Source organism: Nicotiana tomentosiformis, chromosome 12, assembly GCF_000390325.3.
Source record: "Nicotiana tomentosiformis chromosome 12, ASM39032v3, whole genome shotgun sequence".
Taxonomy (NCBI): Eukaryota; Viridiplantae; Streptophyta; class Magnoliopsida; order Solanales; family Solanaceae; genus Nicotiana; species Nicotiana tomentosiformis.
This window is the reverse complement of record NC_090823.1, coordinates 16,848,769-16,865,908: the sequence shown is the minus strand read 5'-3', so window position 1 is coordinate 16,865,908 and position 17,140 is coordinate 16,848,769. Positions and strand designations below refer to the sequence as shown.

At 39.3% G+C, this 17,140-nt stretch overlaps 1 pseudogene; it reads right to left on the bottom strand.

Annotated features, from left to right (window-relative positions):
* Positions 1–17,140, bottom strand: part of LOC117281538 (pectin acetylesterase 8-like) — a 36,079-nt pseudogene that overhangs the window by 18,127 nt on the left and 812 nt on the right.

Here is a 17,140-nt window from a genome sequence, read left to right as displayed (position 1 = left end):
TACGATAAGAAATCAAAGAAGTGAATATTTCCTAACAATTTCATAGACACTCGAAGATAATTACAAACGTCTCTGTACCGATCCGCAAGACTCTACTAAACCTTCTTGTGACTCAGGACACCTATGTACCTAGAGCTCTGATACCAACTCTCACGACCCCAAATTTCCTCCGTAGGAGGTCGTGATGGCACCTAGTCTCTAACACTAGGTATGCCTATCAATGCAGAATAATAATAAATATCTGAAATAAATAAAATGTAATTCAAACAATTTCAACCTCCAAAACCCGATATAAATAAGTCACAAGCTTCTAAGAATTTATTTTCTATGTCTCTATACATCAGAGTCTAAAGCAAATAAGAAAAACAACATAGTAAGATAGAAAGGGACTCCGGAGTCTGCGGACGCTGGTAGATATACCTCGACGTCTCCACGTATAGCTAGTTTACTGATGCCTGGTCTGATAAGGTGTACCTGGATCTGCACAAAAAGATGTGCAGAAGCATATTATGAGTACACCACAGCGGTATCCAGTAAGTGCCAAGCCTAACCTCGGTAGAGTAGTGACGAGGTCAGGTCAGGCCCTACTGGAAAATAATAATTGGCATGGTAAAATATTTAACAATATAATAAAATAAAATGACAATGGAAATGAATCAAGTAGCATGTTACCGTTTAATTACACAAAATGATGGCAAATAACATCTCGTGAAAACAAAACAAAATTTCCATTCAACTTCAAGAAAAATCACAACAAATAATCAAAGGCAACTGCCGCCATAAATCAAACTTTTTTTGAAAAAAAAGTCACTCCCGAGGTACCTCCTCGTAGTCCCAAATCATAAATAAATTCATAATATCTCATTTCCGTATCTCACCGCGGGAGTCTTCACAATTTATTTGAAAGAAAACATTTTTCCCGAAATAGCATCCTGCGTTTTAGCCATCCTTATCACACCGTATGACTTCTAGTAGTTTCCCTTACTAGCCACGCGTATCAAGCCACTTTTATCACACCGCATGCATTTCAATACTCAGACCTTATACCACCGTATGCGTATCAATATATCACAATTTGCACCTCAGGTGCTCAAATAATTTAACTTGCCAAAATAATTCAACAATAATATTTTTTCACAATAAAGAGCTCACGGATCATGTCAAAATAATTCAACAATAATAGTTTTTCATAATAAAGAACTCACGGCTCATGTCAAAATAATTCAACAATAGTATTTTTTCACAATAAAGAGCTCACGGCTCATGTCAAAATAATTCAACAATTATATTTTTCCACAATAAAGAGCTCACTGATCCATCACAATGAATACGAAAATCTTACAAAATTATTCAGGAGTAAATAATTCAGGAAAGTAATATTTCAAAATCTTTAATACGTTGCTTCAATATCAAGTTTAAAAATGTCAAATACTTCATATAAATAATATTTAATTTAAAGAAAATCAACTTTCAAATAATGCACAGAATAAAAGAAATATAACAAAATAAAATAATTTAATTAATGCACAACAATGATCTACATAATTTAAAACATAATCTTTCACATTTAGCCCGTGTACAATTATCAATCCTAGGGGGGAATTTTCTCCCACACAAGGTTAGACAAGTCACTTACCTCGACTTGCTCCAATTTAACTAAGTATTATGCTTTTTCCTCGATTTTCTAACTCCGATCGACTCATATCTAGTCATAATTAATTTGATACAGTCAACAAAAATTATAGTAATCAATTTCATAAGAACATATTACATTTTTCAATAAAATTCGAAATTAGCTCAAAATTTGCCAGTGGGGCCCACATCTCGGAATCCGGCGAACTTACAAAATTCGACAACCCATTCAATTACGAGTCCACCCATACCGATTTTATCAAATTCTGATAACAACTCGACCTCCGAATCTTAAATTTTCGTTTTTGGAAGATTTTGAAACAATCTTGATTTTTCTTCCATAAATTCACAGATTCATGATGTAAATGAGTATGGAATCATGAAATATAATCAATATAGGATAAGTAACACTTACCCCAATATTTTTCCATGAAAATCTCCTAAGAACCGTGCTCCAAAAATCCAAAACAAATTAAGGAAATGACCATTTTTGGTCCTTAAGTTTCTGCCTATCCGTCACTAAAAGTCCACCAGAACTTGCTTGTACCAGCTTTCCTTCAATAGATCATAACTTTATGTACAAATGTCCAAATGATGAATGGTTTAACTTTATGGAAACTTGAATCAAACGACTACAACTTTCATGTTTTGAAAATGTTCCGATTCCTTATGAATTGCGAGATATAAGCTTCCAAAGTCGACTCCACACATCAGATATTTATGGCGAAATTGCTCTAGCAGCCTTCATTCAATCCATCATAACTTTCTGTACAAATGTCCAAATAATGAATGATTTGAAAACAACTTTGATGTTTTGAAAATGTTCTGATTACTTATGAATTGCCAGATATAAGCTTCGAAAGTTGGCTTCACGCACGAAATTTCTCACAACAGAAATTTCTAGCAACCCTCTTTGTCCGAAATCCATTCCGCTTACCTTCCGAAAACCACCTGAAACCCTCGGGACCTTAACCAATTATTCTAACATGTCCCAAAATACAATACGAACTTAGTCTATGCTTCAAACCACATCAAACAACATCAAAACGATGAATCGCACCTCAAATCAAAATGTATGAACTTTGAACTTTCAAATTCTATACCTTGTGCCGAAACACATCAAATCAATTCGGAATGACTTCAAATTTTGCACACAAGTCATAAATAACATAACAGACCTATTCAAATTTCCAGAATCGAATTCCAACCTCGTTATCAAAAAGTCAACCCCCTGGTCAAACTTTCAAAAAATTCAACTTTTGATATTTCAAGCCTAATTCCACTACAGACTTCCAAATAAAATTCCGTTCATGCTCCTATGTCCAAAATCACCATACATAGCTGTTGGAATCATCAAAATTCTATTCCAGGGTCGTTTGCACATAATTTCACATCCGAACACTATTTGAACTTAAACTTTTAATTTTTTATCAAAATTACATAACTCGGGCTACAGGCCTCGGAATTTGATTCCGGGCATATGGCTAAGTTCCAAATAACGATACGGACCTACCGGAACTGTCAAAATACTAATTCGAGTCCATTTGCTTCAAATGTTGACCAAAGTCAACTTAGTTGAGTTTTAAAGTTCTAATTCACATTTTAATCCATTTTTCACCTGAAAACTTTTCAGAAAATTTTGCAGACTACGCACGCAAGTCGATAATTGATAAATAGTGCTTTTTGAGGTCTTAGAATACAAAATTAATTATTAAATTTAAAGGTGACATTTTGGATAATCATAATTATCGACTACCATCATCCACCATCCCCACCACTCCACTACCATCATTTTCAACCATAACCAACACTCATTCACCTCAACTAGCACAACTAACCTTCCCATCACTGGCAACAACATAGCCGGCACTGCCTATCATTATAAACTACCACCACCCACCACCACCTTTCTCAATCATAACTACCACCACCACCCGCCATTACTAACTATAACCACCCACCACCACCATCCTCAATCATAATATCTACCACTGTCAATTACCACTAGCTACTACCCTGAACCACCACCATCAACCAAAACTACCACCAACCGCCGCCTCTAGTCAGGATTCACTAGCACCACTGTTAGCCATTACCATCAGCAACTGCCATAGAATATTATATTGATTCGTATTTTAATTGAATTTTATGTTTATTAATTTTCAAATAAAGATAAATTGCATACATTCAGATGTTAAAAATCAAACGGTCTTAATCATTTAGTATTCAGATCTTAATACACATTTTAATATTCAGATGTGTAATCAGATTCAAATGTCTTAATATTAATACACATCGTGATATTCATATGTGTATTCAGATTCAGACGTCTTAATCTTATAAAAAACAAATGAGGCCTAGAAATTCGAGTAGAGTCAGCAAACTTACTTATTGACAAAAAAACCAGCATCCGAGACGCATTTCACTCTAGCAGTTAATGGGAGAAATAATCTAAACTTATCACAACTCAGGATCGCACCCAACCCTCCTGCTGAAGTTCCACTGAGGATGGCCTGCAAAGGCGGACCCACGTGGTGATAAGTGAGTTCAACTGAACCCGCTTCGTCAAAACATAATACTGCGTATATATATAAATTACGTCTAAAGCAAGGTAAATTTTGTATAGAAATTATATTTGAACCCACTTGACATAAGCTTTGCTCTAGCGAAAGTGGTCGAGCGGATTTAAAGTATTGGTTAGGTCGTGTGTTCGAATCCTTTTCATGTTTTGTGCCAACTTTATTTTTTTGTTTGTACAAATTGCAACAAGAATCAGAAAAGGAAACAATTCCATAAAGATAGCAGCATAGCCTAATGTAATTGTCTTTGCAACCAAATCAAATTATTTTCCTTGTAGTATATATTTTGCCGTTTTTTAATTTTATTTTATAGTTTAATTTCTTTACATAAATTCAATAGAAATTATATTGAAGTTTAGTTTCCCCTTTCATTAAATTTGCTAAGACATGCAAATATATTTGTTGAAATTATTTGTCATTTGTTAGTTTAATTTAATTTATTTTATGAAGAAATTCTTTACGTAAATTTCTTTTTAGTGTATAAGCTCTCTTTCTTTGATTATTGGTGTTAATTTAATTTAGTTTGTTAATCTTTTCTTATTGTCTTCTTTTTCAAATAATAACTTGTTATTTATAAATGCTAAAAAGATTTTATAATCGATCAAATTTCTTAAGAGTTAGTAAATTCTAAAATTGGTCAATTTGTTTTTTTGTTAAAGTTCAATAAATTAGTTAAAATTAGATTTTAAAATTAAAATAAGAAAATATTTGTTTAAAATATAGACCACCGACTTTAAGAGAATTTTATTACGAGATCACATTTTGAGCACTAAAGACAAAAAAAAACATGTTTCTTGTGCCTTATACCGCATATATTAGTTATGAACTTTTTTAATTGAACCCGCTTGGACAAAATCGTGGGTCCGCCACTAATGGCATGTCATAAAATTGAAACCATTTTGTATTTTAGCCATCTTAGAGATCATAAATCGGTCCCGGGGGGGGGGGGGGAGGGGATGAAGACATACATTTTGAGCATAAATCATCCCTTTGACCTAACAAATACTTCATAATAGCTTCAAATATTCTTGCTCCTCTGAAGTGGAGGTTAGTATCCTGAAATATTTTGGCATTTCTAGTTAGAGATCGAGTTAAACAGATAAACTTCTAACATGACTAATTAGAAGATTCTAACTTACGGGGTCAACTTCTTCATTATTGTCAGTATAGGATGACCCATCGCAATATCTAACCTTGACTCGGTTCTAGTTGTAAAAGTCTGAAAACATCGTTGAGTTAGTTAGTGTTATTGCTACAACATAGTGCTGCAAGAGAGAAGGGAAAAAAGGGTAAATACACATAGCGCGTATAATTAAACCACTTGGATTAAGTTGAGAATCGATGCTTAGAACTCCAGTAAAATATGCTATTTTTGTCATATTTTTCGAAGATAAGTCGGTAGCCGCACGAGCTTGGCAGTCTGAAGCGATTTCGCACCATCTGCCGCCCTAGAAATTTAGAGTTAAAGATGAGCCAAAATATTAAGTAAAATATAAAACGAATTAGCCATAATCTATGTATATGGGTAGAAAAAGTAAACGATGAATATGACCGACTATTTGTACAAAGATCCCAAATATACACTACCCTACTAACATAAATTTCGAGTGTGATTAACCTGAAGGTGAATAAGCCAGCTATACATTCCTGATCCAGTTCCAAAATAAAAGTGGAATGCGGGAGCACTTCCATCCAAGCATACTGTAAAAATAACATTTAACGAAAATAACATCAACTAAAAATACGTACTAGTATTACTTTAAAAAAAACGAGAGACAAGATTTCCAATATAAAAGTAAAACTGTAAGAATGTGTACAAACATAAAAAAGAAAAACTTGTCACCTGTGTATACGGTCGAAATAGATTTCGGCCTTCGTACGATTGATCGAGGTCAAAACGTAATGGATCAATGTAAGACTTTGAGATGGGTTTCGAAGATGGTACAAACAAGCTTCGAGCCCGAGGGACCAATCAATATCGAGCTCGATATCATTATCAATCTGGAATCCAAGTCGGACTATGATACAAAGTAAAGTTATCGAGTTTATGATTCAGAGACCGACCAATACTGACCTTGAATCAATTCAAGGATCCGAGTCAGAATCGAGCTCAAGTCAAGATCGAGAGCTCGAGTCAAGACCGAAAACTCGATCCAATATCGAGCTCATAGACAGGAGCCGTTACAATCCTACTAGAGGAAAGAATCCTGGTAGGAATTATAAAAAAGTTGATTTATCATGGGTCTCCCACTATGTATTTTTAATGATATTTAAAGTAAGATCCCTCTACTATAAAAGTGATGGTTATTATTTCTCTAAGGACAAAGTTTTTTGGCTTACATTGTAATTCAAGCACCATATTCTCCTATATTGAAGAGTTATTCTTTTAAGCTTCATAAAATTGATTCAACTTGTTTAGTCATAAAAATCATCTTCTTTACAACCTTGTTTACTTTTCATTCTTTGCAATCCATATTTGATATTTCTATTTATCCTTACGTTTGCCATTAAGCTATACCACATATCCTTAGAACTACATACAAATTCAACTCTATCCGTTTTTCGGATAAACTGTTTGGCGCCCACCATGGGGCTAAGGATAACAGTGGTTATTTGATACGAATCTGCAAAAACACACTGTTTACGCTTGTTTCCGATAGTATCTCGGATTTCGGATTAGCAACAACTAACTACCAATCAAATGGCCTTACCTATCGACAACGAAGTTGGTCATCAAGATGAGAAAAACAACTTGACACACAGTGCCGAAAGACCACTTGTCAACACCGTTGGAGCTCGGATCGGAGTGCCGATAGATATCAATTCACATGTGGCAATTGTGGCAAACATACATTCTGAACCTGAAAATAGCATTCATAGTGGCACTCGGTATGCAGCTCGAAACACCCATAACACTGAGGAAAATAGCGTCAGCTTGCGTATGATTTTTGAAAAGTTACAAGCCCAACAGGTAGCGATAGCTCAGTTGCATAGCCAAACCCAGTTACCAAGTAGGTCGGAGCCCAGTCCACCCCGAGAAATTGCCCACGGAATGAAGCCAGCTATAGTTAGTTCAAATGAGCAGAAATCGAGGACTACTCCCGCAATCGTGATCCCGGGGGCTCCACCAATGATAAAAGTGTTGGATTCCAAAAAATTTGTGCAAAAACCTTTCCCCTCGAGCGCGACCCCAAAATCAATCCCCAAACAATTCTGTTTGCCCGATATTCCCAAATATAACAGAACGACCAATCCCTAAGAACACATCACCTCTTACACGTGCGCCATCAAGGGTAATGATTTGGAAGATGATGAAATTGAATCTGTGTTGTTGAAAACCTTTGGAGAGACCCTCTCGAAAGGAGCAATGATTTGGTATCACAACCTACTACCGAATTAGATCGATTCATTTGCCACGTTAGCAAATTCTTTCGTAAAGGCACACGCCGAGGCTATAAAGGTCACAACGAGGAAAACATACCTTTTCAAGGTAAGACAAAATGATAACGAGATGCTAAGGGAGTTCGTATCTCGTTTTCAAATGGAACGAATGGATCTTTCACCAGTCATAGATGATTGGGTTGTTCAAGCTTTCACTCAAGGTTTGATTGAACGAAGTTCGACGGCATCACGACGACTGAAGCATACCCTGATTGAGTACCCAGCTATCACTTAGGCTGACATGCACAATCGGTACCAATCAAAAATTAGAGTCGAAGATAATCAGTTGGGGGCTGAACCCGCTGCTCGAAGGGATATCAATCGAGAACAAGGTTCGATCAAGGATCGATATCGACCGTATAACGAAAACCATAGAATCAATGAATCGAAACGTAACACCGGACAAATCAACAAAAGAAGTGATCGTGGTCAAGGGTCTCGGGGACTAATGAATTGAAATGGGTTCGACAGGCCTACCGAATCTAAGAAAGCGACTCGGTTATTGGAGTATAACCTCAGCATTGTTGCATCCGCTATCGTGTCGACTATCGGATGCATCAAAGACACTAAATGGCCCTGACCCATGCAGAGCGATCTTGCCCAGAGAAATCCCAACCAAATGTGAGAATATCATGGCACCCATAGCCACAGAACGAAAGATTGCAGACGACTAAGAGAGGAGGTAGCCCGATTATTCAATAAGGGGCACCTTCTAGAATGGTTAAGCGACAGTGTGAAGAACCATTTCAAAAAAAGGTATTTCGGCAAGTAGAACGAACAAAAAGAACCACAATACGTCATTCACATGATCATCGGCGGTGTCGATACCCCTCTAGGGCCGGTGCTTAAACGAACTAAGACATCGATTGTGAGAGAAAAGCAATCACGAACTCAGGATTACGCACCCATAGGAACTTTGTCATTCAATGATAAAGATGAAGAATGAGTCATTCAACCTCATAACGATGCACTGGTAATATCCGTACTTATGAATAAAACTAAAGTTAAGCATGTGTAAATTGATCCAGGGAGCTCGGCCAACATCATTAGGTTGAAGGTCGTACAACAACTCGGTCTATAGGAGCAGATCGTACCCACGACCCTGTTTATAAACAGATTCAATATGGCTTTTGAAACCACCAAAGGCGAGGTAATTCTGCCGATAAATGTGGCTGGGACCATCCTGGAAATGAAGTTCCACGTAATCGAAGGTGACATGAGGTACAATGCCCTTTTTGGAAAGCCATGGATCCACTTCATGAGAGTTGTATCGTCGACCCTACACAAGGTTCTAAAAATCCCAACATCGACGGGGGTCATAACAGTGTACGAAGAGCAACCGACCTTAAGAGAAATTTTTGCCGCCGAGGAAGCGAATCCGATATCATCGCCTTCGACAATAAAGGGATTGATCTCAAAAGGGGAACAAAGTGCCAAATAGCAGTCACAGACACAGACTTTAACCCAAACAGAAGTCAGAAGATCGGTGAAGATAATGATAATAGGATTCCTGGATCCTTCGTACTTCCCGATGATTCCAACGCCACCCAATCAACGATCGAAGAATTGGAGCAAGTCATACTAATCGAGCATTTGCCCGAACTAAAGGTATACCTGGGAACGAGATTAACCCCCAAACTCAGGAACAGACTTATTCAATTTCTTATCGATATCATGGATTATTTTGCTTGGTCCCATTTAGATATAACAGGAATCCTACCGTATATAACGACACATTGGTTGAGCTTGGACCCTAGGTTCAGATCGGTAAAGCAAAGAAGAAGATCCCAGTCCGAGGTAAATCATGCATTCATAAAGGACGAGGTAACCAAACTTCTCAAAATAGGGTCCATTCGGGAGGTGAAATATCCTGAATGGTTAGCCAATGTAGTTTAAGTTCCTAAAAAAGGAAACAAATTAGGATGTGTGTAGATTATAAGGATTTGAACAAAGTATTCCCCAAAGATTCCTTTCCGCTGCCCAACATCGATCGCGTGATTGATGCCCCGGCCGACCACGAGATCCTTACTTTTCTCGATGCCTATTCCGGATAAAATCAAATCCAAATGAACCCAGAACACCAGGAAAAGACTTCATTTGTCACCAATTATGGAACATATTGTTATAATGTAATGCCCTTCAGGCTAAAACATGCGGGAGCTACTTACCAATGCCTAGTAAATAAAATATTCGAGGAACAAATAAGTAAATTAAGGGATGTTTATATTGATGACATGCAAGTTAAGTCCCTGCGCGCAGAGGACCATTTGACCCATTTGCAGGAAACATTCGAGATTTTAAGGAAATACAACATGAATCTCAACCCCGCGACATGTGCTTTCGGGTTTGGTTCGGGCAAGTTCCTCGGCTTCATGGTGTCAAATTGGGGGATCGAGATTATCCTCGATAAAATCAAGGCCATCGAATACATCACCATCGTGGACAATGTGAAATCTGTATAGAGGCTAACGAGACGGATTATAGCCTTAGGCCGATTTATTTCGAGGTCATGGGATCGAAGTCACAAATTTTTCTCTCTACTCAGAAAGAAGAACGATTTCAATTGGACTCCAAAATGCCAACAGGCATTAGAGGAATTAAAATGATATCTATCGAGCCCACCACTGGTTCATACTCCAAAAACAGACGAAAGACTTTACTTGTACTTGGCAGTATCAAAAATCGCGGTAAGTGATATCCTAGTTCAAAAAGAGCAAGGTACGCAATTTCCCGTTTGTTATATAAGTCGAACCTTAGGAGAAGCGGAAACTAGATATCCGCACCTAGAAAAATTGGCACTTGCACCTATAAGCGCCTCTAGAAAGTTAAGACCGTACTTTCAATGTCACCCCATATGCGTATTAACCACTTACCCGCTTCGTAATATTTTTCACAAACCCGAACTATCAGGCCGATTGGCCAAATGTGCCATCGAACTCAGTGGGTATGATATCGAATATCAACCCCATACGGCCATCAAGTCTCAAATATTAGCAGACTTTATGGCTGATTTCACGCCGACCCTCATACCCGAAGTCGAAAAAGAACTCTTATTGAAATCGGGTATGTCATCAGGGATATGGACCCTTTTTACGGATGGGGCTTTGAACGTAAAGGGGTCCGGGCTAGGAATCATTTTAAATCCACCCACAGGTAACACTAGTAGGCAATCTATCAAAACTACTAGGTTGACTAAAAATGAGGCCGAGTATGATGCCATGATTGTAGGTCTAGAGCTAGCTAAAAACTTAGGAGCAGAAGTCATCAAAGCCAAGTGTGACTCTTTGTTGGTAGTAAATCAAGTAAACAAAACCTTTAAAGTTCGAGAAGATAGAATGCAAAGGTATTTGGACAAACTGCAGGTCACTTTGCACCATTTCAAAGAATGGACTTTACAGCATGTTCCACGAGAGCAAAACAGTGAGGCTGATGCACTTGCAAATTTGGGATCATCAGTCGAGGAAGGCGAGATAAGCTCGGGGACTGTCGTTCAACTCTCGAGAACCGTGATCGAAGAAGGTCGTGCCGAGAAAAATTCTACGAGCTTAACTTGGGATTGGAGGAATAAATATATTGAATACTTAAAGAATGGAAAGCTCCCATCGGACCCTAAACATTATAGGGCCCTATGAACCAAAGTTTCTCGATTCACATTAACTGCAGATGGATCGCTATATCGAAGGACATTTGATGGACTATTGGAAGTATGCTTAGGTCCAGGAGACACTGATCACATCCTGCGTGAGGTGCACGGGGGCACTTGTGGGAATCACTCTGGTGCCGATTCATTAATCCAAAAAATAATCAGGGTAGGGTATTATTGGATCGATATGGTCAAATATGGAAAGGAGTTTGTTCGAAATTGTGACAAATGTCAAAGGTTTGCACCAATGATCCATAAGCTCGGAGAGCAACTTTACTCAGTCCTATCCCCATGGCCATTCATGAAATGGGGAATGGATATCGTCGGCCCTCTGCCATCGACCCTAGGTAAAACTAAATTCATTTTATTTATGACTGACTATTTCTCTAAATGGGTTGAAGCACAAGCTTTCGTAAAAGTAACAGAGAAAGAGGTTATAGACTTTATCTGGGATCATATCGTATGTCGATTCGGAATACCCGCCGAAATAGTGTGTGACAATGGGAAGCAGTTTGTTAGCAGCAAAGTGACCAAATTCATCGAAGACCACAAAATAAAGAGGATATTATCAACACCTTATCACCCCAGTGATAACAGACAGGCTGAATCAACAAACAAAACTATTATTCAAAACATAAAGAAGAGGCTGAACGACGCTAAGGGAAAATAGAGAGAAATCCTACCCGAAGTTCTTTGGACATATCAAACAACATCAAAATCTAGTACGGGGGCGACCCCGTTCTCCTTACTATATGGCTCCGAAGCCTTGATTCCAGTCAAAGTCGGGGAACCCAGTGCCAAGTTTTGGTACACAACAGAAGAGTCAAATAACGAGGCTATGAACACTAGCCTCGAATTATCAGATGAAAAATGAGAAGTTGCTCTCGTCCAATTGGCCGCCCAAAAGAAGCGAATCGAAAGATACTATAATTGAAGAAACAAGCTTTGCCATTTTAAACTCTGGGACTTAGTGCTAAGGAAAGTCACCATCGGCACCCGAAATCCAAACGAAGGAAAACTATGACCGAATTGGGAAGGACCATATCAGGTTCTCAAAAATGTCGGAAAAGGATCATACAAGCTCGGTATTATAAACGGCAAACAACTATCAAGCAATTGGAATGTGTCACACCTAAACGACACTACTGCTAAGGTACGATCCTCCCATATTCGTTTACATTTCGAAACTAGGATGGATCCTTCAACACAAAGCCTTATGTATGAAAGCACGCATTGCACTTTTTTCCTTGGACCGGTTTTTATCCCTAATGGGTTTTTCGGCAAGGTTTTTAATGAGGCAACTAGTGATCGTGCTAAACTTAGAAACAATTCGATAGTATCTGAGGCCTCTTTACAATAAATCTCGAATACTGGGGGGGAGGCATTAGCCCTCAAATATACCAAGTTCTGATGTAAGAAAGTTATTTCTTAACAACAGGGTTCCAATAGGAAAAGTTGTAAGAGCCAAATTGTCAAAACAAACCATGCTCATGTAATTGGCCCGAACCCTGACGCAAAACATGAACACATGTATAATGACTTTCAAAGAAAGTTCTCTTCTTTACCGATATTTTATATCCAAGAAACATCCCTCTATTTCGAGATTTATTATGCAAATAGGATTGAGTTCGAGCAAGCGATCACTTGACTATTACACCTACGGGCCACATTACTTTGAGTACGAATCATTCACTCGACTACTAAGCCTATGGGCTACTATTATGTCGAGTTCGAGAAAGCATTCACTCGACCATTACGCCTACGGGCCACATTACTTCGAGTTCGAATCATTCACTTGACTACTAAGCCTATGGGATACTTTTATTTCAAGTTTGACAAAGCATTCACTCGACCATTACGCCAACGGGACACATTACTTCAAGTTCGAATCATTCACTCGACTACTAAGCCTACGGGCTACTTTTATTTCGAGTTCGAGCAAGCACTCACTCGACCATTATGCCTACGGGCTACATTACTTTGAGTTTGAATCATTCACTCTACTACTAAGCGTACATGCTACTTTTATTTCGAGTTAAAGCAAGCACTCACTCGATCATTACGCTTACAGACTATATTACTTCGAGTTCGAATCACTCACTTAACTAATAAGCCTAAAGGGCTACTTTTATTTTGAGTTCGAGCAAGCACTCACTCGGCCATTATACCTACGGGCTACATTACTTCGAGTTTGAATCATTCACTAGACTACTAAGCCTACGAGCTACATTTATTTTGAGTTCGAGCAAGCACTAACTTGACCATTACGCCTACGGGCTACATTACTTTGAGTTCAAATCATTTATTCGACTACTAAGCCTACGCGCTACTTTTATTTCGAGTTCGAGCAAGCACTCACTCGACCATTATGCCTATGGGCTACATTACTTCAAGTTCGAATCATTAACTCGACTACTAAGCCTACGAGATATTTTTGTTTCGAGTTCGAACAAACGCTCACTCGATCTTTACGCTTACGGACTATATTACTTCGAGTTCAAATCACTCACTCAACTAATAAGCCTAAAGGGCTACATCACTTCAAGTTTGAGTAAGCCTATGTTCAAACAATCACTCAACTCGACTACTAAGCATATGAGCTACCTTATTTCAAGTTTGAGTAAGCGCTCACTCGTTTATAAAGGGTAAGAAGTATAAATTTGATTAAGTTGCCTAAATCCTTGTGAAAATATTCATAAGGTGTGAATAAAATCTTCACAAGACAGGAAACAGAACAGAAGCAAGTCGGCAAAAAAGGGATATTACAACATAAAAATTAAGGACTAAGCTTCCTGGTTATCCCCAGGAGCGGTCTATATCGGGCCCCCCCTCCCGTTCACGGACCCGCTCTTACTCCCATCATCATCATCATCATCATCATTATCATCATCATCGTCATTGAAAACCAAGGCTTCAGTATCGGCTTCGAGTTCTATTCAGCGAGGTCAAAACCTCGAGCATGGATCTCCTCGAGGGCCTCCCTACGAGATCGTCACTTAGCAAGTTCGGGGACCCAATGTGCTTGAGTATCGGTGGTCTCGGCTGCCTCTCTTGCTTGGACCTGGGCAGCTTCAGCATCGGCCCGATAGACGTCCACGAGTGCATCCGCATCGGCCTTTGCCTTTTCGGCGTCAGATTTGTCCTTGGCAAGTTCATGGGCCAACCGAGCCTCGAGCTCCTCTATTCTTCTTGCTTGGACCGAGCCATTCTCCATCATTTTTTGAAGTTTGTTTTTGGCCGAAGACAATTGGGCTCGAGCAATTTCTTTCTCTGCATCAAAGCGGTCCATTCCTTCTTACACTTCAAAGACTCTGCTCTTATCACATCGACTTCTTCACGGAGTTTTCTGATCATCTCAATTTTATGCTGCAGCTGTGAGACCAAAAAATTAGCCATCGCTCCGGTATCGAGCCCATAGGCTTTTAAAAGTATTATTACCTGCTAGGATAGATCTATCTGATCTTGGTGAGCTTTGGCCAATTTAGATCGGAGGTCTTTTATTTTCTCTCCCCTTTGGCCTAAGAGGAAGTTTAGGGAGTTCCTCTTCTCCATAACCCGTTGAAGTTTGTCCTCATATCGACGCAGCTCGTTTCACGATCGAGAACATGATTCTCGATAACTTTCGCGACTTGCAAAGAAAGAAGAAACGAAGTTAGAAAAGAAAAGTAAACTTAAAGGTAATGCCATATAATTGAAGGCTTACCTGATTCAAAGCATGCTGCACTCCGTGAAAAGGATCTGATGCGTCACTTGTACCGGTAGTGTCCTCGACACTGATAAACAGGTCACGAAAAAGATCCTCTCAATCATGAGGCTTATCTAATTCGAGGGCCCCCAAAGCTTGGGCTTCCCGAATCGCCCCTGCAGAAAAAGTAGGGAAGGAGGGTGAGTCTTCGATTGCTACTGCCCCAAGTGAATCACCTGGGGCATTCTCTTTGGTTCGAAAAGGTTCGAAAGAGCCCCTTTAGACATATCCCCCATATGTTGGCTTCGATGGGAAGCATCGTTGATCTCCAACAACCCGGGGACTTCGTCCGAATCTCTCTCTGATATATCCTCAGTTCGAGGCGGAGCCTTATGAACCACTATCGATACAGCTGCCAGCGGAACGTCGGTGGCCTTCTTCCTTCGGGCTGCTAGCGTAGACCCATCATTCTCTTCTTCTTCTTCTTCTTCTTCTTCTTCTTCTTCTTCATCCCTCAGACACAAAACGGATTCTATGATCAAAGGAATGATATTCTTGTTCAGCTTACTAGCCGTCCTCTTCTTCAGATTTTGATCTTCGAGGACGGGGGATCTTTTCCTCTTAATATCTTTCACCGTCTTTGGGACAGAGGTCGAAGCCTCTTCCTTGACTGATGAGGGCCTCAAAATCCCATCTTTGCCCATACCTACATATGGAAAATTTTATTAAAGTATGTTAAAAGCATCTTATTCAAATTACCAAAAGATACAAGAAAGGTGCTTACCTTAATTTTTGGCCTCCCATCGGCCCTTTGACAAGTCGCACCATGAGCGCTCGGCGTATAAGGAGGTCGAAACCAGATCACGTACCCAGTTCTTGAGATCTGGCACTGGCCGGGCATCCAGGGAACCGCTGCAACACAAAAGGGGAATATTGGTGAGAAAGGAAATGAAAGAACAAAATAATAGAAGATAACAGCAGAATTACCCTTACGCTTCATGTTCCACTCCTCGGGAAAAGACAACTTCTCGGGGGGGAATCAGGTATGAAGTCCTTACTCGAACGAACCTGCCCATCCAACCTCGATCCTTATCCTCATCTATACTCGAGAATAAGGCCTTGGTAGCTCGAAGTTAGAGTTTTATTGACCCTCTTCGAAAAAGGCAAGGACGGTATAATCGGACAAGATGATCGAGGGTGAAAGGCATCCCCTAGATTTTACTCACAAAATATCGGATCAAAATAACGATCCGCCAAAAGGAAGGATGTATCTGGCCTAGGGTTATTAGGTATTTATGACAAAAATCAATGATAACAGAGTCGAGGGGACCTAACATAAAACGGTAAGTATACACGCTTAAAAAATTTCTCACGTGAGTAGTAATATCCTCTTCGGGAGACGGCACTACCACTTATTTGTTATCCCAGTTACAATCTTTCTTTATCCGCTCGATGTGCTCCCGAGTTATCGAACAAATGTACCTCGATACGGGCTCACATCGTCCAGGAACCGGCGAACCTTTATCGAGTTTGAAATCGAAGGTAAGAACACACGCCGCCGGAAGAAGAAGCTTTTTCTTTATGGGGAACGGTTTTTGATATCTTCACCATTTTGGATTTAAAGAAGGTGACAAAGATTTGGTGGTTTAGAAGAAGAATTTTGCAAAGAGGAATCACAAATTTTCAAATAAACTCAGAGAATACGAAAAATAACTTGGTTAATTTGGAAGATTGAAGATGTAAAAGTGGTAAATGATAAAAGGAAAGGTTGTTTATAGGTTAAAGCAATGGCAGTTCAGTATCAGCGGTGGCCGACCACCATCGTACATGCATTAAATTCCTTGAAAGACTAAATCGACGAGACAGCTATCACGTGCATCATGGTCGAGCCCAATGTAAATGTCAGCTTGTAATCCGATCGAGCCGTTGAAAAATCATATCGTATCTCACCGCGTCCTTCCCGAGAAACGAGGGGACTATCTGTATACGGTCAAAATAGATTACAGCCTTCGTACGATTGATCGAGGTCAAAACGTAATGGATCGAAGTAAGACTTCGAGATGGGTTCCGAAGATGGTACAAACAAGCTTTGATCCCGTAGGACCGATCAATGTCGAGCTCGATATCATTATCAAGCTCAAATCCAAGTCGAATTATGAT